This window comes from Rutilus rutilus (assembly GCF_951802725.1).
Source record: "Rutilus rutilus genome assembly, chromosome: 21".
Lineage (NCBI taxonomy): Eukaryota > Metazoa > Chordata > Actinopteri > Cypriniformes > Leuciscidae > Rutilus > Rutilus rutilus.
In genome coordinates this window covers 14926308-14953055 of record NC_140226.1, presented here as the reverse complement: position 1 = coordinate 14953055, position 26748 = coordinate 14926308, and the positions used below count along the sequence as shown (strand labels likewise).

General features: G+C 39.8%; 2 protein-coding genes across 7 annotated transcripts in view; one reads left to right on the top strand and one right to left on the bottom strand.

Annotated features, from left to right (window-relative positions):
* foxn3 (forkhead box N3) overlaps window positions 1-14507 on the bottom strand; it is a 97598-nt gene extending 83091 nt beyond the window's left edge. Inside the window, exons 1-2 of one of the 6 annotated variants that reach the window (XM_084392768.1) lie at window positions 12501-12699; window positions 10612-10723 (exon numbers count right to left, since the gene is read on the bottom strand). The gene's annotated coding sequence lies outside the window, so the exon portion shown is untranslated. Of the gene's footprint in view, window positions 1-3402; window positions 3538-10607; window positions 10743-12500; window positions 12700-14320 lie in introns of those variants that run through there. The other 5 variants (XM_084392767.1, XM_084392762.1, XM_084392763.1 and 2 more) reach the window with 5 other exon arrangements.
* The window catches only part of nrxn3a (neurexin 3a), a 759351-nt gene that overhangs the window by 482348 nt on the left and 250255 nt on the right, over window positions 1-26748 (top strand). The window lies entirely within an intron of this gene.

The following is a 26748-nucleotide window of genomic DNA, read 5'->3' as shown; positions in this document are numbered from 1 at the left end:
ACTGTGGTCACAGAGATAAGCTATCATTCATCATTGTGGCAGGCGGTGCTCTTGAATTAAGCTCATGGTATAGCTATAACCAGAGGAAGAGGTTCCATATCAGAGCTAAACAAAGCCGTCTCAGTGATAGCGGGGTCAGCGGGAGCATGTGAGAGAGATTCTTAAGCTCTCTTGCTCATTTGACCTGCTTTCCTTTCAAACATGATGACTTCACATTCATTCAAGTTTCATATAAAACAATATCTATGTTGTAAAGCAGCCTTGGCAAAGGGGTCATTTTAAGTGTGTATATGCTTGCCTGCATTTCAGTGCTTGTGAAGTGCATGAAATGTCTTCACAAATACAGTGAAAATATGTGAAAAGCGAGATTACAATATAATGAATAATGACTGGAATGCACTAAGAATCTCTTGTTTTTCTCCCCAGATCCAAATGCAAAAAGTACGTTGTATTTTTTCGTAGTGTTACAGCAGAATACAAAGGGGGAAAAAAGATACAAAAATCAGCAAAAATCAGTTATTCTATGTCACATTAAAATACCAAGCTTTACGTTATTCTCCTGGTCTGACAATAGAACATTATACAGCTCTTTCAGTCAAACTGACGGATAAGGATTATAAGTGCAACCTTGAAATGATTTGTTTCAGTGTTTTTCAGTGGAACTTCCCCAAATTGGAAGTGCCTCCCATAATTAGAAAAAAGGTGGATACATATCTATTGACAAAGAAACACTGCGGATGTAGTATTCGGAATGTATTCATACTACACCCATGTCAAAAAAAGAGAAAGAATAGTACACAAATTTGGTAGTTATTAGTAGTAGCTAGTAGTTATTGTTAGTTCACTGGAAATGTTATAGGGTGAGACTTGATTTTATCCATCAGGATTGTCTGGATAACAATGATAGTAGTACTTAAACAAAAATATTTAAGTTTGTCAGAGGTGGAGAAAGTACTATTTGATTCAAAAACAGTAAAAACCGATATTGTGAAACAGTAATAATATTTAACAACTGTTTTCTATTTTAATATATATATTTTTTAAATGTAATTCACTCTTGTAATGGCAAAACTGAATTTGTAAGACTTTAGATTAGGGTCCAATTCTCACTATTAACTAACTATTAACTATGACTTTTGCCTCAATAAACTCCTAATTACTATTTATTAATAGTTAGTAAGGTAGTTGTTAAGTTTAGGTATTGGGTAAGATTAAGGGATGTAGAATATAGTCATGCAGAATAAGGCATTAACATGTGCATTATAATTACTAATAAACTGCCAATATCTTAGTATACTTAGGATGTAACTAGTATTAGTGAGAACTGGACCCTAAACAAAAGTGTTAGCCTGAATTTTTAGCAGCCATTATTCCAGTCTTCATTTAAAATTATCTTTACTGTCACTTTTGATCAATGCATCCTTGCTAAAAGTATATATTTCTTTTTTTTATTACTGACCCCAATATGTAGAAAGAGAGTAAATGTATACATAGATAGAGAGGGTAAATAAATACAAGAGAAAAAAATAAGTCTATGGGAGGTTATCAAGAATAAGCGTATATATATTTGTGTGTGAGTGCGTGTAAAAGCATTACTGCGTGTGCATTGATGGCTGATCTTAGCATGACTCTGTTCATCTGTAAAGGATACAGCCTTTAATGAGGTGAGTAAAACAGCTGCTCTCTACAACACTAAATTTAGGCAGTCAAAATCACACACGCATAAACAGGCGCACGCACAAACACTCACATGCTTGCAGTGCTGGCAAAGCATAATTAAAATATTATTCATTGCATTTGATTTGCAGTTAAGGTTAAATGGTTGCAAATTATTTATTCCTCAATTAAACAGCACATGTGCAAAGGTGAACACCATTAAATTGTAAATACTTGTGTCAACAGTTTTTTTTTTTCATAGTGTGGCATTATTAAATGGAAATTGTGCCCGTGGCGGAAACTAAAATTTGATCCAGGTGAAAATACAAATGAACCCAGCTGTCATTTGCCAAACACAGGCATTTCATGAATGCAAGAATTATGGAAAACAGCTGCTATGTAGTGAACAGATAATCCATGATACTGATAATTTAATGCTCAAATCAAACCAGCAGAACATGTTAATCTAATCTGTGTGTTTTAGGATATATTTCTTCAGACTAAGAGACATATTCTGCCTTTACAGATCTGTTTTTCAATAAAACTTAAATAAATGGGCAACTGATAAATTGGTTAACTGATTCTCCAGATTTTCTTAAAAGGAAGGTTAAAAACCCTTCTTAAAAGGTTCATGTAGAGGCAGAAAGAGTGTGACTCACAACAGGGATCGACTGAGTTTATTTGCACAGCCCAATGTATGGTTGAACAATTAACTATAAAAAATAATAATTGCACAAATTTACCTTAATACAGGCCTACTGTGATGTCTGCTGTGCTAAAGGCAGCACTCCAGTTCCCAGCCGCCAATGCGGAACAACATGCTAAAATATTCTGACAGTGTCACAACACCACTTCTGAATCTACATCTTCATTAATGAAATCATCCAGGGACTGAAACAATTCAAATGAATCAGAATCATTAAAATCCTTACTTATCACCCAATAATTTAGAGTAAATCTCTACCTTTAAATGATGAATGTCTCCATTATTTTGATTTGCGAATAAGAGAAGAAAAAGTTGAAGAAATTTGATGTACACCATTGTTTAAAAGTAGAAATTCAAGCCATTACAGGAATAAATCACATTTGAAAATCTATTAGAATCGTATTAGAATATTAGTAATATTATTTCACAGTATTACATTTTTACTGTATTTTTGATCCAATAAATGCAGCCTCGGTGAGCGTAGGAGACTTCTTTCAGAAACTTTTAAAGACTTCTTCTGTGTCCTGAATCTAGCAGAGACCTAAATCTGCAGAGAGAAAGAATCCATCTCTATCCTGGGCAGGATACAGACAGATTTAATCAAAATATATAACCTGTTCTTCTCAGTCTCTCTCTGCCTCACTCATACACATCAGCAGGAGCCAGAGTTTGATCAGTAGCAGGCGCACACTTCCTTAAAGGCAGCCTAATCTGAGCGAGTCAGGTGTTTGTACCTTCTGCCAAAGCTTTGGTGAAAAAGTGGAGCCGCATAATCTGACAATGCTCCTCTGACACAGTTGCCTAGCAACGGCGAAGCTTGGGGTCTCAAGCTGATGGTTGAGGGCCGGCGCAAGGCAGGATTTATCATCTCTGACGACTTTTATTTGATCTAGACAGATTAACGGGCCCTGCGAGGAGCAGAGGACACACAGGCGTATAAAACCCCCCTCCATAAATACATATTCCAGCATAAACAGCAGGCATGGATAACAGATGTAGAATTTGTCGCTGGCAAGAGAAGACAGGGAAACTAGTGTTACCTTTTCTAAGATCTCTCTTCTTTCTTTCCTTGCTCCGCAGGCTAAAAGTGAGCTTGAGACCTTATACGTCGGCAGTCGCCTTTGCTGCCAAGTGTGGCTGATTTTGAGGAGATGAGAGCTCTGGTCTTGGCGTGGTGTGATGAGCTGTTGGGAGACTAATTGTGGAGTGTAATCTGCTCTGATTAGCGGGAGAGGAGCAGGCAGGTGTGAGCACACACACACACACATGCATCGGCTCGGCCCGACGCAGCTGCAGCCTGGCTGCGTGCCAGAAAAACAAAAAGGCATGAGGCCGAGGCCACGATAACACGCATGCAAACACACAGTCTCCGTCGCTATCCTCTGCCAATTAACCACCAACACACCTATCACACTTAACTGCCTGCCATATGTTTACATCCAGATGAGTTTTCATCTCAGTAACCTTCCCAGGAGCGCAATTCACATGCAATTCTAAAGCGCCAGTGACAAACTATTTAGAGGTATGCACGGGACGCAGGCAGAGCATACATCTTGTTTAGATTTCTGTAGCGTTGTCCTGGACTAGGAAAGGCACAGGAAAACACATGCTGTGCTTGAGTCAGCAGGATCCGGGGCTGGCGCATTAAGTTATCACGCCTCGCTATCCCTACCCACAGCTGACACAGGCAATTACAGCTGAGGTTAATATCACACAGCCATGGACCAAAAAAACTGCATATCTCCCTAGCCCATCGCTCCGAATAAGGAACACCGGGTCCTCGCTGAATTAGTGCTGGGGCAGCACATGCGATGCCTGGGAGAACATTCTGCGGTCGGTCCTTGCCGTAACCTTGAGGCACAACTGCTTGGTTCTATGGCAGGGTCGGAAATTAAAGGGGGCTTGGAGCAAAAATTCCACCAAAATGGGCAAAATTTGCCCCCCAAATTTAAGATGATGGGGCAAAGAATGCCCCCGCCCATGTAAACAAAATTACGTCTGTGGCAATGAAAGAATGAGAAGTGTTGATTGTGGCATTACATTTAGAAGTTACATCAGATTTCCATTATGCTTTTTGCAGCAGCGTTGAGCATTGTAACCAACAACACGTTTTTCTGTCTATGAATGCAATAGCAAATCAAAGGCATTTAGATTAGTCACAGGTGAAAACTGCAGAGTTCACGCTAAACTGAAGTCATCGACCGCTTCAGTGATGGGGAACATTCTTCGCTTATTTTCTTTATATAATTTATTCCAAGTTTGAATAAACATTTTGTTTTTTATGCTACTGAAACAACCAATGTAAAGTCTTGATTGCAAAAAGCAATAAGCTAAAAAAACGTAGGTATATATATATATATAGGTAATTATAAAACCAGCCCTTACAAAGGTAAAAATTGCCCCTGGAATTAAATTCCAAGAGGACAAAAATAGCCCCTTAATGGAAAAGTTCATTTCTGACCCTGTTCTATACACAATCACTGAACCAAGAGTTTTAACCTGCTAGAGCAAGGTGAAGTGTATAAACCAAAAGGAGACATGGTGGCGATGTTTAATGCTCTCCGGTTCACTTAATCTATGTGTCAGACGACAATTTATACATGTCATTCCATTACCACACTATAAACTGTCCCCAGTGAAACTCTGCCCTGCTAATCAGCTCCCTCACAAACAGAATTAGATTTCCAATTGAATTGGTTTCGGCCTGGAAAAATATGACGAACCGCCAGGACAATGCAGCCCGATGGCCGTGGAAGGGCGTTTTTTTTCTTTCTGATAATCGAGTTAAAACAAAACATAGCACGAGGGAGTGCTTTCACGTAGCGCTCTGGCACGGAAAGCGTTTGCAGAGAGGGGAACAAATCTACTTTCCAAACAGACCATGACTGGCTAGAGGTCCATCTCTTTATTTTCCCTTTGGCGTGTGTTGTCGAGGCATCTGAAGACCTGTGGCTCTTTCACTTATCTTCTGCAAACACTGGTGGAGGCTGACTGTCACAAGCCCAAAGTTTGTTCTTGTTGATAATGTCATGGCAACAGAGAGAACGGGAAACTGCACTCCAGCAGGGATGGTGGCAAACACGCTAAAAGCACACTAAAAAGCAGGAACAACTTCAGAGACATTTTTGCGTTGCTACCAAAAACATGAGAATGAGAAGTGATCTGGAAGACAATGACCATTTTACAATAAATTGTGACTTCAGATTGAGTGAAAAAAAGTGGCGTGATAAAAATTATTTTATAATAACATAATGTGCTAGACTAACAGGTCTAATCGTTTTATAAAGAACTACTGCAAGTTGTAAAAAAACGTTTTTCCTTTGGTCATGTACCATCTCATTGAAGAAGACTGTTACTATAGTACTGATTTTGAATGCTCCTCAAAGCATTTAATTCCGGCATTAGCACGGATAAACCACAAATTCAAGCTGACAAATCATCTGTATGCTAGATGAAGCACATTTCTTCAAGATCTGCAGAAGAGATTGTGAGAGAAAAGCTGTCTAGGGTCATTAGTAGGGTTTCAAAGTCACTCTGCCCTCTGACAGAGAGCGTTTGACAGGTGCTGCCGAGGCAAAGCTTGCCGCAGGAGAGAGAAATGATACCGTCCTGATTAGATCGTCCACCTTAGGGAAGGTGCTGATGCACAGAAATTCTAAAAGAGAAGAAGAGGAGGGCAAGGAGGAGGAGGAGGAGGAGGGGGGGGAGGGGGAGGGGAGGGGAGGGGGGATGAAGAAAGAAAAACTGGAAGTGCAAAATAGAAGAGCTATCAAATGTGCAATGTTTATTTTCTCATGTCACACTGTCCCTCCTTTGGTGTGGTCTGGTGCGTTACCCCCAGCGGAAACGTCTCATTGTGATGTGTCAGTCAGACCCCAATCCTCACGCCGTTCGCAAACTGTCAGACTCCAAGCCTGTGTTACTACCACGTCAAAATTCTGAATGGCTCCCAGAGCACCCTAAGCCCTCTCTCAAAATCGAAATTCCTTTTAAAATCAGTTACTAGATGTGAACTTGGTCCACTTCCATGCCAGACAAAACTGTCAGACTCCGTGCCAGCCAGTTACTACGAAAAAAAAAAATGTTTGAGAAAATAAACTACTCTTGCAAAATCCACCAAACTGAAATTCGCACTTGTTAACCGGGAATGGCTCCCAGAGCACTCCAAGCCCTCTACCAATCAAGAACCGATCTTCATCTGGCATTTCATTAAATTCAAACAAGCATTACAATGCATTGGCTCGCACGAAAGCGGAGTAATTCGAGGGGTTAGGCTCATCAGTGCTGGCCTCTTCTCTAAAGTCATTAATGAGGGCTCAGGCCAGGCTCAAGGCTTTCCACGAGTCACTAACACTTCTACAACCCCTCTTCATCTGATGAGCTTGTTCATAAAGCCTGAGGAGCTGGGATGCCTCTTTAGAAACGGTCCCCTTTTACCGGCTAAATGAACAGTTATTGAGTGAAAACAGGTCAAGTGGACTGGGGGCACACTGCTAAGTAAAGCTAAAGAGAAAAGTGTTATAGCGGGGGAAAATAGAGAGAAGCAGAGTGCGTGAAAGCAGAGGAGGGCTGTTGCTCGGCATCTATGGGAAGTGGTGGAGGCTATGAACGAGGTGATTTGCACATTAAAAGCATCAAATGTAGCACAGCTTTAAGGAAGCCACCAGAAAAGAATTTGCACTCTCTAAATAAATAAAGTTGACAAAAAAACCCTCAACGTTCGCCGTGATAAAACACATTTGCTTGAGTAGTAAATCGATGCAGAGTCAGTGCCTGGATGTCAACAATGTTTTGAATGTGTTTTGACACTGAGAGGTGACAGTCATTCACTGAAGACACATTCTGCCTTGGGCTTGTGATTAGGCACAGGATGTGTGTGTGTGTGTGTGTGACGAATAGAGAGAATGATACAAACCATAGTGCGCCGAAAATGAAGCTGAGAGCCACCCCGCTGCACAAGAGCCCTGTAAAATACAGTTGTTTATATGCTCGACAGCAGGGCTGTGCCCTCCCTGACAGAACAAAAATGAAAGCAATATCAATGAAATATGACACTGATGATAGACCGGGAGAGGAGATGGAAATGACTTGATTCTCCCGAGTTTTCCGAATGAGATCTGGCCTGTGAGGATGTGTTCAAGCTGAACTCTGAGATGGCTTGCACTTGTCAGGTTTCTCAAACAATCAGGGCATCAGCTCCAGTGGGAGATGTCAGAAATGAGCAGAAAACTCAGCAGGTTTGTAAGAAGCCCACCACGGAAGTGCGGTTCTGTTAATAAACCGCCTCTAAAGGCTACAGCCTTCCGAAAACCACTTACTCAAACTACATAAAACACTGCAGACTGTTCCAATCAGCTGAATTTGACATTTTATCTGAAAGCTGATTCCTACATGACCTGTATGCGTATCTGTGTTTGAGAATGTGTATGTCTCTGTGTCTTTGGGCGAACGGCTATAAGCGAGAATAGACCATGTCCACTGGCTGTGCAGCCAGAGTTCTCAATGCCCTTGATGACTCCAGAACAGAGGACAATAGGATCAGTCTGAACAATGCAAGCCCTGATCCAACACTAGGCCCAGAACCACAGCCCTTCTCCACTATCTTCACACAACACACACACAAAGCCACCAGTGCTTCAATGCAAAGAAAAATGTCTGCTTTCTATTTAAACCACTAATAAATCAAACATCAAGCAAACATCTCAACACGTCCGTTGAACAACTACATTCTCCCCACAGTAGACTAAAAATGTTGAACGTTTATTTATTTAGCTTGAAGCATGTCAAATGATATATATTTAAAAATTACAGAATATTGTGAATATCAAATATTGTCCAAAATTAAGATGAATAAAATGAAGCGGTCACTACATCAGCATTTGAGTTTCTGCACTAAACATTGTAGATTTGCCAAATCTTTTTTCTTTCTTTTTTTATCGGGGGAAAAGAAAACCACCTTTTTTTATTATTCTAGAGTAAATGCAAAAATATTGAGATATTAGGGGTGTAACGATACACGGTTCAGTACGTACCTTGGTTTTGGGATCACGGTTTGATACGAGTTCGGTACATTTACATGTCCTCCCCTTCCCCCAGATTCCTGATTACTTAAAATAAAAAATTAAGAAATTGTTGATTTGTTACTCTAATTGATCGATTGAGCAGTGCTGCACGGTAAAATGCAACGGCTGTTTTCAAACGTATTGATTTGATTAACGTGTTGTGCTACTCACTGTCATTGTCTTTGCGCGCAAGAGTTAATTAAAGGAGTCATAACCTAGTATTACATTGGATACCTACTGCTGTATTATAGTCTTTCAGGCCCTTCTAAAAAAGAAAAGTGGAAAAAAAATAAACACAGACCTACTTTTACCCTTATTTCTGAAGGCATTATTGTCTCGCGAGATCAATGCGATGTTTTGGCTGTCGTGGACGCTCTATATGGCTCTGCACGCCAGCTGAAAGGGTTGTTGGGACAGCGTCATTAAAAATGAATTTAATCCACTGGTCCCTGATAGTTTCGTCCGATTTTGGGAGATAAAACACATTTACATGTTTTTTATGGCAATCAACCACAGAGCAAGTCCGGTGTGCACTCGGTTTCTCCATCTTTCTCGACTGAACTGACTATGAGGGGAAGGGCAGGCTTGCTTCCTGCTGCGGTGTCCATATATGGTATCCTACTACCTCATGACGTCAAGAGGGAGCTGAAATCAAAATCTCGTATTTGAGTGCGCGTGCACGCGCGCTGGTTTATTTACCCTGAGGTAAACAAACGCTTCACTTTTAAATATCGGCTTCCCGGCCAGTGTATAATCGTTAGTCGATCATAACATACATTGATTCTCGTGGAAAAGTGAAAATTGCAGGTTATGACTCCTTTAACATGCGGTGACAATGGTGGATGCTCAAAGTTCAACATTACGCTTTTTCAAGAAATCACAGAAAGATCACGGAAAGCGAGGAAGAAAAAAAAAGAGCCTGCTTCACCTTTCCACAAGGAGACAGGGAGTGAAGCACCTGAAGCTTCCCAATTCCAGGACATGCATATTTCATCACTGGACTGTAGTGAGACTTCCACGACACAAATCGGCACAATGCCAAATGATTTTGTCTCATTATAACAGCGGAAACAGCTTGAAATACTTTTTATCTAATTATGGTCATACAAATAAGAATAAAACAGAATTTGAAACTGTAATCTGTTTTTATGTGTACACTAAAAAAAAAAGTGATTGATTAGATTGAAAATTAGATTGCCACGCACGCCCCCTTCTGGATTGGAGTGTGGATTGCCGAACCGTGACGTCCGTACCCTGACGGACGAATGCGTGTACCGTTACACCCCTATGAGATATATATTGATTATCGACAAAATTTGGAAAGATATCAAGATATCAAATTTTAGGTATTTCACCTAGCCCTAATATATAAATGCATATAATTGTAGAATTGAAGTAGAATTGAAGAAGAAAGACAGAGGGGAACAAAAAAAAATTATGAAAAAGTCTTTTATTTATTTATTTATTTTATCTTATCATCCAGCAGGCAAAATTTAATGTCACTTAGAAAAATAATACCTCCTTAACATGTCCTTAAAAAGCCTACACAATTTGAGGCTTCATTCATGTCTGTAGCATAAACAGAGCAGGACGAGATACACGCTTAAGTTTAATACTTAGTTCTAGGGATTTGAACAAACACCTAACATTAATTTTGTCACCCAAGCAATAATAATATTGAAGCGTAAGCAAACACATTGTTTTGAAAGGATCTCAACATTCCTTAAAGCTCTTAACAATTATGTTCAGCCACAGTGAAGAGCCGCTGTAGTCAGTGAGCACTTTGGGGCACAATCCTTCATCACGCCTGCAGCACAGGCCTTTTGACCCAGGTGTGAACTTGAGTGTCAATACCGCTCTAGAGTATGTTATTATTTGATCGGCAGCGGTCAGCTGGGGATATAATTCCAGTGCATAGGAGAGCCGGTCATGCACTCACACTGGACCTAAGTGGCCAGCCATTTCGGCAGCAGCAATACTTCTCATTTTTCTCTGCTGGAAGCCCAAGTGTTTTCATCATATTTACAGTTATTTTTTCCCTCTTGTGCAACCAGAGAGGCGCCAAAAAAAGGAGAGACAGTGCAAGAAGGAAACAATGTATTTTAGACAATGGAAGTGGATAAAGTTAATTTTAGATTAGCACAAGACAAGTATGAGTTTCAAAACATGTCTTTGTAGCTCACCCACTTTCAGCCAGAGCTCAGCAAGCAGTAAACGTGCTTCCCAGAGGTACTGCTGCCAAGGGTCTATCATTCATTAGGCTGCCACCATCATCAAATGCATTCCAGACACTTAATCACTAGGATAGAGATAAAATAAAAAGCTTGAAGGTCACCTGGGGGAAAGAGCGATAGAGGGGAGATAGCATGAGGGGTGAAGATGTATGGCCTCATTTTGATTGAGGACGTGATGCCTTCAGTCACACACGACAGAACACCCGATGAGGAGATGCGTTTTGACTGGAGACCTTTATCACAGACTCCAACGATTTGCCATGCTACACATCACAAGGAAACGACCCTGGAGAATTCAACTGCAAATCGCAAGCGAAAACATTTAATAAGAATATCTGAATCTACCCTCTTCCGTATTCACTTTACGGTCTAGAAGACGAGCGACAGTAGAGCGTTGAGCGAAACTCTGAATCTGAACCATCATGCATATTTCCCATTCTTTCCCGTCAGGTGTTTTTTTGCCTGTCTACTCCTCTGATGTTTTGACATATTTCTCTGCCTCGTCGAGCACTCGTCTCTGATTTGCCGTACTGTTTAATGTTCATGAAGGGCGGCGCAAAACTCAGTCCGTTGACAAGCCACTGGCTGTTGTTACAAGATCTTAGACAGACAAAAAAAGACGAGGTGCACCGCTGAGGAGCCCCACACTCCACTGCCTCAAAATAAAAAGCGCCTTGACCTCCTCGGCAGCCAACTTCACCTCTCAACTGTGACGGACGGACGGCGCCCCGGTCTCGTCCCGCGGCCCAGCATGCTTAAATAATGCCGGCTCTTTGCACGCCCCGGGCCAGCAGCCACCCACCATACTGGGAAACTTCTGATGCTTAATCTCCTGAAATGCAAATGTGCCAAACGAGAGATGGGGGTCTCGAAGGAGAGCTCACCCTGCTGTAAACGGACATGCTTAAACCCTCCTTTAAGACTGGCTCAGACTGCACAGACAACCAAATCAGAACTATTATAGTCACTTTCCGGGCAGGAATTTGTATGGCATTTGAATTTGAAAGGGTCTATGGTGGGGTGTACAATTTTGCTCGAGGATATTGGATCTTTCAAGGGCTTTGTTCGCACGCCATGACGACAATGGCGACGTGCACCAACTGAGGAAAAATTGTCAAGGCAACATGTATCGAATTTCACAAAAGTTCAGAGCAAAGAGATTTCCCTCCCCTCTCCAAACCTCCCGCCGAAGACGAAACAAGCAATCCACGACACATCCTCTTACTTTAAAGAAAACAAGCGGCTGACACATTTCCTGCCAACAGGCCCTTTCCTCAGATAACACAAGTCTCCCGTCAACAGGAAGCCCTTTCACCGGCGGCTCTGCCTCCCTTCGGCACGTCACACAAAACAGCTCCTCAGCCCCAGCCCCAGCCCCCACAGCCTCCCCTCCAACTGTTGAGGAAAACTTGCAGGGGATGCTCGCTAAAATCAGAAGAAATCAGAAAAGAAAGGTACTGGACTTAAAAGTGTGGGCTGTAGCCTCAAGTCCTTCAAATGCTCTTGGTCTGAGAGGCAGCGTTTTAACAGCCTCAACAATACTCCTGAAATCAATTCCTGTGCAACCTATGGTATCACCATTACACACAGCCTGCCATTACATCAAACCCCAAAAATAGCTCTGGCCAGACAGACGGACAACATTACAGTCTGTGCAAACCACAGGAAAGGGTGCACACAAAAGCACAAACATGCCCTTTAGGCATGGGTCAATGCTTTAGATTTGTTAAAAGCCTCCAGTTCTTGTGCGCTCACCAGAAGTTTACACGAGTGAGTGCACGAGCGCAGCAACGACGTATAAAGGATTTGAGGAAAGTTAGTAAAAAGCAAAGCAGAACTCACGTTAAGTGCAGAGTGCATTTGAAGAGCGGTGAGAGAAGAAAACCTGAGGCAACCTTCATAAGGCAGGGGCTGTACTGTTTGAGCAGCTGCTAATAGGAGAACTGGCAGAAGAGAGAGAGAGAGGGAGGGAGAGAGAGAGAGAGAGAGAGAGAGAGAGAGAGAGAGAGAGAAAGAGCAGACGCTTTCTGCAGGCTGCTGTGATGACATGCAGGCTTTTTTCCTTTTTTTAGTAAGGGGGCTTATCTTTGTCTCTATGGTAACTGTGTCTCTGGGTGGTTATTAGAAACCCTGAACTTCCTGTGCATCTGCAGGATCAGCCAATCACGCGCCGTGTTTTCATAGGCGGAGATAGCTCGTGCTATAGGCAGTGAAGAGCGGCCACATGAGGGGGCCATGGAAACAGAGGGTCAGGGAAAACTTACAGCACAGCATGGCGCGACACACCAGCCTAAAAAAAACAAAACGAAACTGTCTTCATTGTACTCTACATGTTTATAGAAACATCTAGTGACCAGAATATAGTGAATCCAAGAGCTAATTTTTTCCCTAGCAAAACAGCATCCATGCCAGAAGATTTTTCTAAAAGGGACATTGCTATCAAGGTATTTCAGTATTTTTAGGATGAAAATGGAAACTCTTTTGGAAAACACAAACTCAGCATCTCAGATTCCCAGAAAAAACTTGCTATAGCACTGTGGTAAAGAGACTTGCAGACAGAGAACCGCAGAAAGCTCAGAGCTCAGCAGAACGGCCAGAGTTACCAGAGTCCAGCTCTAATGACAATAAATCCACAGGATGTGCTGTGTACCAACACATTCATGCGGTTCGTTTTAGCAGTAGACTGTGGATGAGCAGAACTTAATGCTCATGAATGCAAATGAACAGAGAGAATGCAGATTACAGTTGTAAAGCAAAAAAGCTGACATGGAGCATGCATCTAGGACAGGGCTTTCAGCTGCTGTGTCCAAGCGTGCACAGAAAAGACAGCTGAACTGAAGAATTGCAATTTAAAACTATCAGATTACAACGGGAAAGCTTGATTTTCCCAACTCAGCAGGGAAATAAACCAGAAACCAGAACTGAACCAAAAGTTAAAAAGTAAGAACATGCCTATGTTTATCCTCACAGAAAAGAATGGAAACACACTTTAAGTGTTTATAGGAAGTACACACACACACTCTCTCTCTCTCTCTCTCTCTCTCTCAAGCGCTCACTGCATAGTTTCCCAGTAGTCTCTCTGTCTCCTTGGTTTAAGCGGGTGAAATCATTTGGACCAATGTGGCTCCCCTGCGCTGACTTGTTTTCCACCCAGCGAGCACATTCAAACTTCACTCGGTGGCTGCTTTATTTAACACTGCATTTGTTGACAAGTCTCGGAGCAAAGTTCCTCACGTAGAACCCTGGGTGCTGAACTCGAGAACATCAAATACAAACATTAACAACCAGACCAGAGTGCCCTACACCCTGAGGGCGAGATGTTACTTCATCGGCACCAAGAAAAGCATCAACCAGTCTACAAGGACAGGAAGGGACGACCCCCGAGGCACGCTCAGCGAGGGACGGTCTAGACCTCTTCCAGCACCGTTTACAGCTGCAGTGACTTCCATTCCTCAGTGACAGGAGCATGCCCTCTTTCTTGTCTCTGCTGTCACAATATTTCATCCAGCGTAAGTAGCACATGTCCCACACGTAACTAGACTCACCAGCCCAGATCTCCCAGTTGCGTCTAAATGCACGCGAATGCTCTTGCACACCGGCTGACTCCTGACAAATAGAAAGCCCTGATAGATTACAGCAAGAATGATCAATCAGACACAAACCTTTTAATCCAGATCGTCCCCTGATTGGCTGCCTCCGCATGAGCTCCAGATTTTTAAATCCGACTGGTTAATCCCTCCATTTCTCTCAGATTCAGTATTTCAGCAGTGACCACAGTGGGTTCTAACATTCACTTGGCTTTTTTCTCTCCCTCCCTCTTTCTCTCTCTCTCTTTGCACTCTGTTCTGAGACCGCTCAATGAGCTCTGGAACTAAGGGAGCCTGATGAGGAGGGAAGCATCTCGCTGGGTCCTAGTGTCTCTGGTGTTAACTGAAAGAATGCCATTGTTCCGTGTGTTACCCAGGGCTACACTCTACAGACGGCTGATAAGTCCTCCGCTGTGCCAGATCCACTCTCGGGGTATTTGTAGATGGACAGAGATGGAGAGCTGTTTGATATCCATTACCTGGGGGGAAATGCATTAAATATTTGTAAAATAATTTACAAACTGATCTAATAAAGAACATTTTACAGTGCCAAATAATCATTTTCTTACTCAGTATGTTAATTTTGCTGTATAAATATTTAAACATACATCAAATATATATATATATATATATATATATATATATATATATATATATATATATATATATATATATTGCAAAATGACATATCAAAACTTGTTTTTAGAGAAATCTAGTAAAATTCAATGAGGGTTATGCTTAAAACAAGAACTAATACTTTTTAATACTTTTTAATTAGTAATAAAGAGACCTCCTTCCAGCATTTTTACAGTTTGTAGTCTTATTCAGCTTTGTCAAAATGAAATGTTTGGTTGAATATTTACACTGCTATTTTTATATACAACTTGTGTGCTACATTCATAGTCTCCTGGAGAAATACAATAACTGAAATTGGTTATTCACTGATAACATATCTGCTAAAATGTCTCTCCACTGTAAGTTTAATCGGAAGGTTTGACATCAGTGATTCTCACGTGTCTTGTGGCCAATTGCAATGTAGCAAGTTTAAATAGTTGCATGGCTTTAGAAGACTTGAAATATATTGCAGAGTAATATTAACTATTACAGGAGACTTACAGTACAAAGCTGAATGGAAAAGAGCAGCCAGAATATTCTGCCTAGGCTCTTATTTAAAAAAATAAAAATAATAATAAATAAATAAATAGAAGAAGAAATGAGGGTGAGCAGATGAGAATATTTGTTTGAATTACTCCTTTAAGACAGTTGATATCTGACCAAATTGTTTTTCTCAAATTCAGATAAATGACTCAAGTGGGACTAAAGTATGGCATAACAAAAAGCACACAAATCACAACCATTTATTTTAATTTTTTTGCAAATGACGTGAATATTGCAAGCAAACTGATCTTACAAAAGTAGCATCTGTTAAGATCACAACAGATGTCACCTGAAGCCTGAGGAAAGAAATACGCTTTTGCATGTCTTTCTAACTTTTAAGCATCAAAACGCATACTTTTTAATAACAGATTGGAAACAACCACTAAAAGCCTCATGACATTGAAAGGAATGTGATTTTAGCCCTGCCCTTTAAGAGATACTAATATTGTTTTACATAAAAAAAAAAAACCCATAAAATTCCCTAATCCTTTGTTACCACTCTGAAGTGTTCTCTATTATAAATGTGGCAGCAATGCTAAAACTATTATGTGCACGGACGCTACAGCCAAGGCTATAAATATAAGCAACACATGGAGCGGCAGACTGCAAAACAGGGGGAAATTCGGGCTGCTTATATCTGTCAAGAGCTGCACGAATCAGGCCGCCGGCCATATGATCAGCCTGGGGCTGAGTCCACCTCCTCAGCAGGGAGCTTTGTAACCGCGCTTCTCATTTCTTTTCCCAAAAACAGATTGAGACAGAGATTGGGGAATTTTTTTTAAATACTCTGGATGCTTATGTGAAAAATGCCTCCTGATGATCAAAGTGTCTCAAGTGAAATTTGATAACTGTTATCTAAATAACAGTTGACTAATGTGCTCACAATGTAAACTCAGTGGCTTACCGCAGATCTTGGGGGCCCCCCGTGAACAATGAGACGGGGCCCTGGATACAAGTGGAGATGCCATGCACCAATTTTTTTTTTTTTTTTTTTTGGACCCGAAACAGCATCTGATGGGGAAAGAAGGTGATGTTAGGCAATTTTAGGCAATTTATACTTTTAAAAAAAAATCCTTTTAAAGGCTGAAATATCTTTTTAGAATTTATGGTGTAAGTATACAAATTCTAAACAGTTAGTATGCATTTGAATTTCACAAGTGATGATGCAATTCTGGAATGAAGGACGGTTCAAAACACTGTGCAGGTATTTGGTCCATTGTGCTCACAAATCAATCATTAACATTCAAGAGCATGATACACTGAGATAATTGTGATTTCGGTCACTTTAGATTATAGGGTCTTATTATTACCTACAACTTTTCCCTCAAAAAATTCCTAATTATTAATAGTTAGTTAGGTAGTACATTAGTTAAGTAGGGTAGGAATTGGGTAGGATTAGGAATGAAGAATAAGGTCATGCAGAATAAGGCATTAATATGTGCTTTATAAGTACTAATAAACAGCCAGTATCCTAGTAATATGCATGCTAATAAGCAACTAGTTAATAGTGAGAAATGGACCCTAAACTAAAGTGTTACCAATTTCTTATGGTAAATATATTTATGTAGAATTTGCATAGCATTAAAAAGGAAACTAACACACAGAATACTTCCTGCTTTAATGCAACCTGCACCGAGTAAAATTAAGTCTAGATCTGCAGTTTAACCCAAATCAAATGTTAACCGAGGCTGTGAATTCTAAACACATTTTTACAATAACAGTGTAAAGAAAAAAATGCTTGTGTCCTTGACTGATGCGTACAAAAATTGAGCTATTGGTTTTTATGTTATGTGAATGAAGACTCGTGAGCACAAGAGCTTTTCAAAACTGTACATTTTCAGATCAAGCAGTTAATCATGTTCAATAACGTTTCAGTAACAGAAACCGACTGAGCTGCCAAATGCTCTGGCCTCTGAACGTCTGGCAAAAAGATCCAGCTTTTGCAGCAGCTGTAGGATGGAATTCTGTTTGTGTTCCCCAGTGCTAATGTTCAAGTGCCACTAAATATACAAAAATAGCAGCACATCTCATTATAAAGCAAGATCTTTATGAGTGGGTTGCAAAGATGAAATGTCTTGTGATTTACAGAAATTGAATATATAAATATATTCATATAAATATGGTTGCAAAAATTACTCATGATGCCATAATAAATTAAAAAAACTATAATGACAGCAAATGTTCACGATTTTGCTTTAATAAAACGAATTGTACAGTATGATTGGATGAACACCGATATAACACACCTGTGATTGCACATCAATTGAATTCTATATTAATGTGCACTCACACTCATCTTTGATCATTTCATTGCTAGGCAACCATAAACAGTCAGCGGTTGAGCTAATGAACTATATTACTTAGCAGGATAATTGTTTATTATCATTAACAAATGCAATTGTTTATTGAACACAAGTGTCTGTCATCATTTTTGATGTTGCTGTTTTAGGAAAACAATAAGCCACTTGAGGATGTTACAATGATTTTTCCATATCACACTTCACATCACCCTTTAATTATGGTAAAATGACTGTAAAGTGGCTTGTTTAAATGTAAAATGTCCAATTCAGCAAGTGCTCCATAAGTTCTCTAGAAAACCGAGAGGAAACAAAAACAAAGTGGGTTCTTCTTTGGTTTGCTGGTACCTATATTCACCATTTTCAACATCCAAAAAAAAAAAAAAAAGATAATAAAAAATAAATTGACACTATTGATCAAATTAACTATGTATGCCCATTCCTTTCTCTGTACTCATTAAAATGATTTACATACAGCAGTCACAAGAATAATACAATTAATGTTCCTCTCAGTTAATTACTCCACCTTCCTCTGTAACATCTTTGAACGCATAAAAAAAAAAAAAAAAAATACAAAGCCCAGATGAATGTCTTCATCATATAATATTTTGCCCGAGGCACTTAAGTGAATTAATGTAGCATAATTCCTGTGCGAAGTGCTTGCTTAGTGCAATCAAAGGATTAGAAATATGCATTTTTCAAATGATATTTCAGGCAACACTTACAGAAAATAAAATATGAATATGTTTCTGCACCAGGCAGAACATTGGTAAACAGTCATGTTGTTGCCTACAAGAAGTGATTTCTGTGGTTTCATATTCTAATGCTAAACTTGTTCAATGGATCAGGCTAAAAAAGAGAGCCATTCACATATGATTACAGGGGAAAAGCTTCATTTGATAGAAAAATGCTTGCAATGACCTCTGTGCTGGATATAGTGTAAGCTCACTTTAGCGTTTGATCATTATCAATAGGGTGAATCTTAAAAAACCTGTCAACACTTACATCACAAGAAATATGCTTAATTATAAGAAAATTAAGCATATTTTAGAATGATTTTACATTGCAAAATTACTTTCATGACAATTTTGCATATATTCTGCCATTCTCATTTCCAATCAAAAATAACACTAAAAACTAGCTCTCACTACTTAAACACAATTAAATAAATAAAAATCTCATTCCCATTAGTGTAATGTGAAAATATATTAAAGGGGACCTATTATGCAAAATTCACTATTACATGGTGTTTGAACATAAATGTGTGTCGGCAGTGTGTGTACACAACCACCCTATAATGGTAAAAATCCACCTTCTCCTCTGTTTTAATCCCCATAAATCATATGCATATGCCCATGATTGCTGACAGACTCTGCTTTATAGACCTTGCCCTGAGTGAGCTGTACACAGTCCGCCATGTGTATCTCCTCGCCAGAGCATTTAACAGCAGCTTTCAAGTAAGAAATGTATTCTTATTAAAGCTACTAAAGTTATTCAGTCAAGACGAGCGAGTGATTTTCTGTTTTCTTTTGTCGTTTGATATAATTAACAGCATACTCTAGGTACTCTATATACAGCTGCTTTCACTTTATACACAGATCTAATATACACATGCACTTTCTTTCCCTAGCTGCTATTTACGTTCACAGACATAACCGACTGTATTTATGTGAACTTTGTGTGTTTTTGACATAATCTTGTGTGTATTTGACAGTTTAAGCGCAATAAGACGTGAAAAAGAACTTAGTTTAATACTCACAGGACACGGCGTCTGACATCCAGCTTTCTATGCGTGTGCGGCTGTGTGCTCATAAAACCATATATCAGAAGTTTAGACTGATATGGCTTTAAAACCCATGCAGATAATGAAGTTTCATAATGATGAAGAACTGCAATGTCATGTGAGACTGACCGCGGTAGAGATGATAATCAAAACCAAACAGATGTTTTAGTTTTTGGTAGAGTATATGATGCACAAGCGGTACAGGCTCCGCCCTCTTCTGGAAACCGGGGCAGGGAGCAGCAGCTCATTTGCATTTAAAGATACATGCATGAAAACTGCATGTTTTTCCTTCCACTCAAAAATGATTTACAAAATTATATAATACATAATCTGTGGGGTATTTTGAGCTGAAACTTCATAGACACCTTCTGGGGACACATGAGATTTAAATTACATTTTTTAAAAGAGGGCATAATAGGTCCCCTTTAAATTGTATAGTACTTATAAATCAAGTCAGTTTATGTTGTACTGCCTTTACAATGATTTTTTCCCCTAATCTTTATCAGCATAGATGATAGTAAAATAATGTATTACAATAATGAGACTCTATTGATGGATAATGGGATGAGGATTTTGGGTTAAATGTGCAATTTTTGATAACGAATAAATAACTAAACAACAAGACAAACAAACATTAATTTATTGATATGGGGTGAAATTTAACTTGGACAAATTTTCATGAGACTCACACAGTAATACCTCCTACTGAGTTTTAAAAGGTCTTAAAACTTAATCAATCGATCTTTAACACATACCAGAGTTTGTTGCAAATGGTCCACTGTTCTTTCATTCCACATGAACCAAAGTCAGATACTGCTGCTTCTGCAAGGGATATAAAGGGGGGATTGGGGGTCTTACTAAATGCTGCATTCATCCTGCATTATTTAATTCATAATAATAATAATTCATTACATTTATATAGCGCTTTTCTAGGTACTCAAAGCGCTTTACATGGAAGGGGGGGATCTCCTCAACCACCACCAATGTGCAGCATCCACTTGGATGATGCGACGGCAGCCATATTGCGCCAGAACGCTCACCACACACCAGCTTACTGGTGGAGAGGAGACAGTGATGAAGCCAATCATTATATGGGGATGATTAGGAGGCCATGATAGACAGAGGCCAAGGGGCAAATTTGGCCAGGATGCCGGGGTTACACCCCTACTCTTTCGAAAGACATCCTGGGATTTTTAATGACCACAGAGAGTCAGGACCTCGGTTTTACGTCTCATCCGAAGGACGGTGCTCTTTGACAGTATAGTGTCCCCGTCACTATACTGGGGCATTAGGACCCACACAGACCACAGGGTGAGCACCCCCTGCTGGCCTCGCTAACACCTCTTCCAGCAGCAACCTGGTTTTCTCAGGAGGTCTCCCATCCAGGTACTAACCAGGCTCAGCCCTGCTTAGCTTCAGTGGGCAACCAGTCTTGGGCTACAGGGTGATATGGCTGCTGGCTGGCTATTTATGCTGCATTATCTGAGTCAAACCTACCTGAGTGCAAATGACCTGTACACAAGGGATGCAAGAAATGGAACAGTGCTCTTGAACTCACTATAAGCATGAATATCATCCAGGGGCGTAATAGGATATAATGCGAACCATACTACTTAAACCACTCAACCGATTCCCGTCGACAATACTCAATAAACATTGTTTACACAGCAGAGGTGGATCTGCCCACATTTTTAACTACTGCACTGTTTTCTCTGCACTCAGTGGCAGAAAATAACTCAAGAGAGTGCGTATAAGAGTTGGCCCCCCATAATTGAAATAAGTGGTGAAATCCGTTAGCTTAGAATCCTCCCAGTGCGATTCAAGGATGGGTAACTAGTCTCACACTATGAGCTGAAATGTTCTTTCACTGAGGATGCAGCATCAACTCACATCTATAATATGACACAAGGGACAATAACCATTATTATAATCTATTGAAGTCTGGGAAGCTAATAGACACCCAAAACAGAAAGAGGCGGCGCTGCCTCGCTGCTGGGGAGAAACGAGGGTGATTGTTTTTCACTCTCTGCGAGAGTGTGAGCAAAGAGCAGGGAGAACGTGTGATGGATCTAGCACAGCCACGCGCCTGCCGACCGAAAAATCAATCACAGTAATGGCTGGCGCTTCCGCAACGATTCTCCCGCAGAATGAAACGCAGCTTTAATGTGATATGCAAACAATAAAAACGGAGTGCAATTCTTTTTCAATAAAAGAAGGCACTTTTCACACAACAAACGCAGCATGAACAGGAAACTAATGTCACCATCCCTCCATCCATCCGTCTGTCTCGCTCTTTCTCAGGGAAAAGCACTTGTGGATGGAACCATCTCTGACGAACGTACTACTGGCATGTTAACTGTTGTCAGGATGTCAGGATTGAATTGTCACTCTATAGAATAGTATGCTTAATATTGCGGCATTGCCTTGTTACAATTGCCAGGTTTAGGACATGAAACCAGTTCCTGTCTAAGCATCCAGGGACTCTCCCCACCAGGCACATCCTGAAGCTACCATGCGAGCCAAAGTAATCCATCCATTGTTTTGTTTTTTTCATTCCTCATCCAGGGGACACACACAGTGCAGATGGCATAATTTGTTGAGATCCTCACCCAGCTAATGGCCTAAAGCCCAAGTGGGTCATTTGCACAGAGAAATATTGGGCCTTTTGTCCACTCAATCCTCACACACAACCTACACTCACCTATTGTACTACAGCGCCAGCAGCCTGCCATAGTCAGTTGGATCAAGGACATGGTGGGTTTGAATTAATGCAGTACATTAAAATTTGTGAAGCATAGCAGAGATTATATAGTTGGTTACAACTGAGTGGAATCTAGACTATTCATTTGTTTTATTGACAGCGTGGCTGTCAGCATTTATGTACGAATCACACATTTGAAACAAAATAAAATGATTGCAAATATGCATACAAAATTTCCCATAGAACTTTTTACCATGGTTTTACTATAGTAACACTTTTTAAATACAATTTTGTATTTGGCATGGTAATGCTTTTCCCATTTTAATGGGTATGACAATGTTGATATGTTTGGTCTTGGCGGAATAGATCTGCTATGCTGCTGCTGCTGCAAAACAAGTGCGGGACTTGCTACTGCCAATACACACACGTCAAAGCTGCTGTGATCAAGTAAAACATGCAGCTGCTGTACAATATAGCATACATGAATTACCCAAAGCAGATCTATACAGGTGGAGCTGGGGAAGCAGCTGCTTGGTTTTACACATGATTACTATGGTGCTACTGAAAATACAAATAGAACTGCTAAACTATTTTAAAATTGTACAAACATTAAATAAAACTATTTTGAGACCAGAAAAAGGTGAACTCACCATACTGAAGGCCCCTCATATTTCATTGAGAGAGAGCATCTGCTTTTCTTCATCAGATCTGCATGACTTCAAATGGCAGTAATCAAACCTTTAGGAGTCATTTAAATGCAATGGATGAAAAATAATTAACAGGTGTTTGCATGTATTTAAACCTTGTGAGAGTTACCAGAATTTAAACGTCAAAGGTTGACAGCACATACATTATACATTAGCCACAGGTGGAAAATAAAATGCGATGAAAAATCAGAGTCATTTAATACATATCTGCACAAAATTGAAAATCTAATTGAATCTGTGTGCGCGTATGTCATGCGGGATTCGCTCTGACACACTTCGCTGCGTGTTCCCCGATAAAACATTAATGAGAGGAACGCACAACATTTATAATGTTTGCCTCTCACCCTGATTATAATAATACCGAGACATAATTTTATATTATTACTGAAACATTCTGGAAAAGTTACTCACTGAGCTCAAGTCTGTTGAGATGTGCAGTAGAAAATGTGTCTAAAAGCACTGTTTCTGTGTAAATCCATATAAGAGTTACCATGGTAATCATAGTTTTCCACAAAATGAAATAGTTACTGCTGTTATTGCTACTGCGTTAAAAATGGAAATAAAGGCTCAACCCTGCTTAGCTTCAGTGGGCAACCAGTCTTGGGCTACAGGGTGATATGATATAGATATATAAAGTAGACAGAGAGAGATAGGCAGATATATACAGTGAACTATAAACAGGGGGAAAAATACTGTAGATAACATAGGAACAGATATATAGAGGGATATAGCATATTTAGGCAGACAGAGAGATAGACTGTATGTGTTTATGCGTGACAAATATAGTGTATACAGATAGATGGAAGACTAAAGTTTTCTTTAGGCAACTAAAAGTTTGTAGGTTCACATTAATCAGGGTGATCAATAAACAAGCAATACAAAAAAAATTGCAGCTTACCCCAGTATATCGAAAAGCATGTCTATTTTCTTTCTTCCTCTGAGGATTTGCCATCAGATTTGCTGTAAGATATGTATTTTCTGTATCCTGTCACATCATATTAGTCAGCACGACATTACCAGGACTCTACCTTCTCTATTCTCCAGCTCCCTCAAATTTATGATTCATTCATGCCTGAGGCAAAGGCAAAGGAAGTAGTTTCTTTAAAAGTGGGCCAGAAGCGTGGGGCCAGTGTGATGCCGCTCTCCAAATAGAGCCCTTTCTGAAAACATAGAAAGAGCGAAGGAGATTACAGGCACAATACTCCGCCATGTTCTCCGCATCCAGAACTCCCAAGGGTCTGCTTGAGTCCTCACAGAAGCATTGATCTCTCTGTATTGATCGATTTTATGTACCACTTTTCCTCCTCCTGCTCCCCTCCATCTTTTTGTTTTCTCAGTGTCACCCTGTATGCTGGCCTTGCCACGTAAGAACTTCAGATCTGTTTGTAAAAGCCTTGGAGTGCTGCTCATTTCCTTCGCATCTGTGAAACCCTTTAAGGTAAGAACTCAGCTCCAGGTAATTGCCTCTTAGATCAGTGAACACGAGTGCTTATTCCTCAGGTTTGAAATATTGAGTGGCTAATTTGATTGCTGGTTGATGAGATGAAAGAAACATTGCAATGTGCAGCCTATACGCATAAAGGTACTTGCTAACTGTGAACTGATGTCAAGAGTACAGCCTATCAGAAAGTGTAGGATCAATGTGGTGGCAGTCTGACTGCCCGCTATGAACCTTCGTGGTCATTTATTACAGGGGTTTCTTCCTGGTGCATATGATTAATTACTCCTCTCAAATGAATGAACTCTGCTACTTCATTCTTTTGAGAGTTTCTTTAGCATTTAGATCTTGAAAATGTGATTTCCATTACTGAAAAACTTTATTCATAACAAAACTGATGCATAATTAGTTTTTTTTTAAGTTGACTAAGGAGGTCTATAATATTAAATAATATTAACTAATAATAATAATATACAATTTATATGTATTACTAATACACAAAATTAATCAATTATAAATTAAATAATATACATTCAGATTGCACAGCTAATTTTAAATATCCATCAATGGAAAAAGATGCAATACAGCCATGCTAATCACCCTAACCTTAACCCATTTTCTGTATTGAGGCAGGTGGGGCAAGGCTAGGGGCAGGACATGGTAGATGGATAACCGACAAAAAGCCACACATTCCAAATTTTAATTTCAACAATGAAGAATACATGTTGTTATTATCACTCTGTGTAGCTGTGCCATAAATAAACATGGCCTTATTCCAAAGGACTGGCTGTCTACTCTTCCTAAATAGTCTGTGTATTTGTCTGTGTCCCCATTTTATCAATGTCAATAATAAGTCATGAGCTGGTTAATCTTCCAGCTTGGCTTGAGCGCTGATGTTGGTCATTAGTAGGCCCATGTGCCATGAATCACAAACTAGTGGACAGACCGCACAGGGACAAGCAGAGAGAATTGATGAGATGCATCTGGTCTGTTTGTTCCATTCGCATTGGCCTGTTGAGGCATAAACATATGCGACCTGTTGAAGGAAACAGACAATATGTTGAAGAACTAACATGCAGTGTGGCTTATTATTAGAGCATATCAGTGTTGTCTTATAATGATTCATTCGGCCAAAGAAAGCAGGTTTCTTTTGCTATAATGACACAAATGGAGAACTAAAAGAAGCATCATGTGGATGAGCATGTCTTTGTTTGGACACAAACAAAATGTTAATTTTATTAGCCACTAAAATGATTGTCAGCCACCATAAAGTTAAAATCCAGCATATGGGAACCGTGGGCTGCAATTCTGTATGAATCTGGAAAATCTGACTATGTGGATCTTTCAGCGAACTCCACACAATAGTATCACACACTTCTGTTTTGTGTGAGCCATTTGTCTGTGATGCTGAGAAAATTCATGGATAAATCAATAAACAAGCAACGTGAATTAATCATATTCAGATATTAAATGTATTGAGGTTTAATTCATTAGTGTAGAAACAGAAAAGGCTTGTTGAAACATAATTATTTAATGTTTGTGCAATAATGAATCAAAGCCAGTGAAACAGAACAGCACCTTTAAACATAATATGGTGATAAGAGGCTCTTCAGTGGCTGCCAGTGTGATATTTACACAAGCTAATTGAGCCAAACCCTCTGTGATACAGTAATATGGGCTTTAGCTCTGTTTGCACATATAATTAGAGTTCAGAGACTTTGCGCCCGGCCACCAAGGAATAAAGTAAAATGAATCTTGTGGAGTGCATGAAGGCCATATTTGTTGCAATCAATGTAATATGCAGTATAGTATTTACGCTCACAAAAAAGTGACTTGAATTCAGTCACTCTGAATTCAAATCAGAGCACTTACCATGGAGATCAAGGTCTTTCTACGGCATAAAAAGACATTATTCTCAATTAATATATTACTATATTACATTAAGTGCCTTCATTAAAAGGACTTCAGAGAGTAATTGCATCATTAATGTGACTTCAAAGACTAATCAGCGGTAAATTTCTAATTTACTGATGATGCATGTGCCATTTCTCTACGTACATAAGTCAGATTCATTCACTTCTACACCATGCACCTGATGGATTGTGTATTTTATCTTGGAAACCTCACTATCCTGTTGCCGCACTACCGTCAACAGCAACATTAGCTCAACCAATGGTACGAATTTAGGGTGGGACTATCTATCTGTCTGTCCAATGGTAGGAATGAATGTTCAGGAAACCTGTTCGAAAACATATTTGTAACTTTGTTGCAATTCTATTTGGTAACAACAGTGGCAAAGCAAGTAAAGTTTTTTTTTTAAAATCAGTTGGATTCCCTGAACCTATAAAAAGTCTCTTGGAGTGGCACATAAAATAAGGGGGAAAAATCTATTGAAACAACCCTTCAAACCGAAGATGTA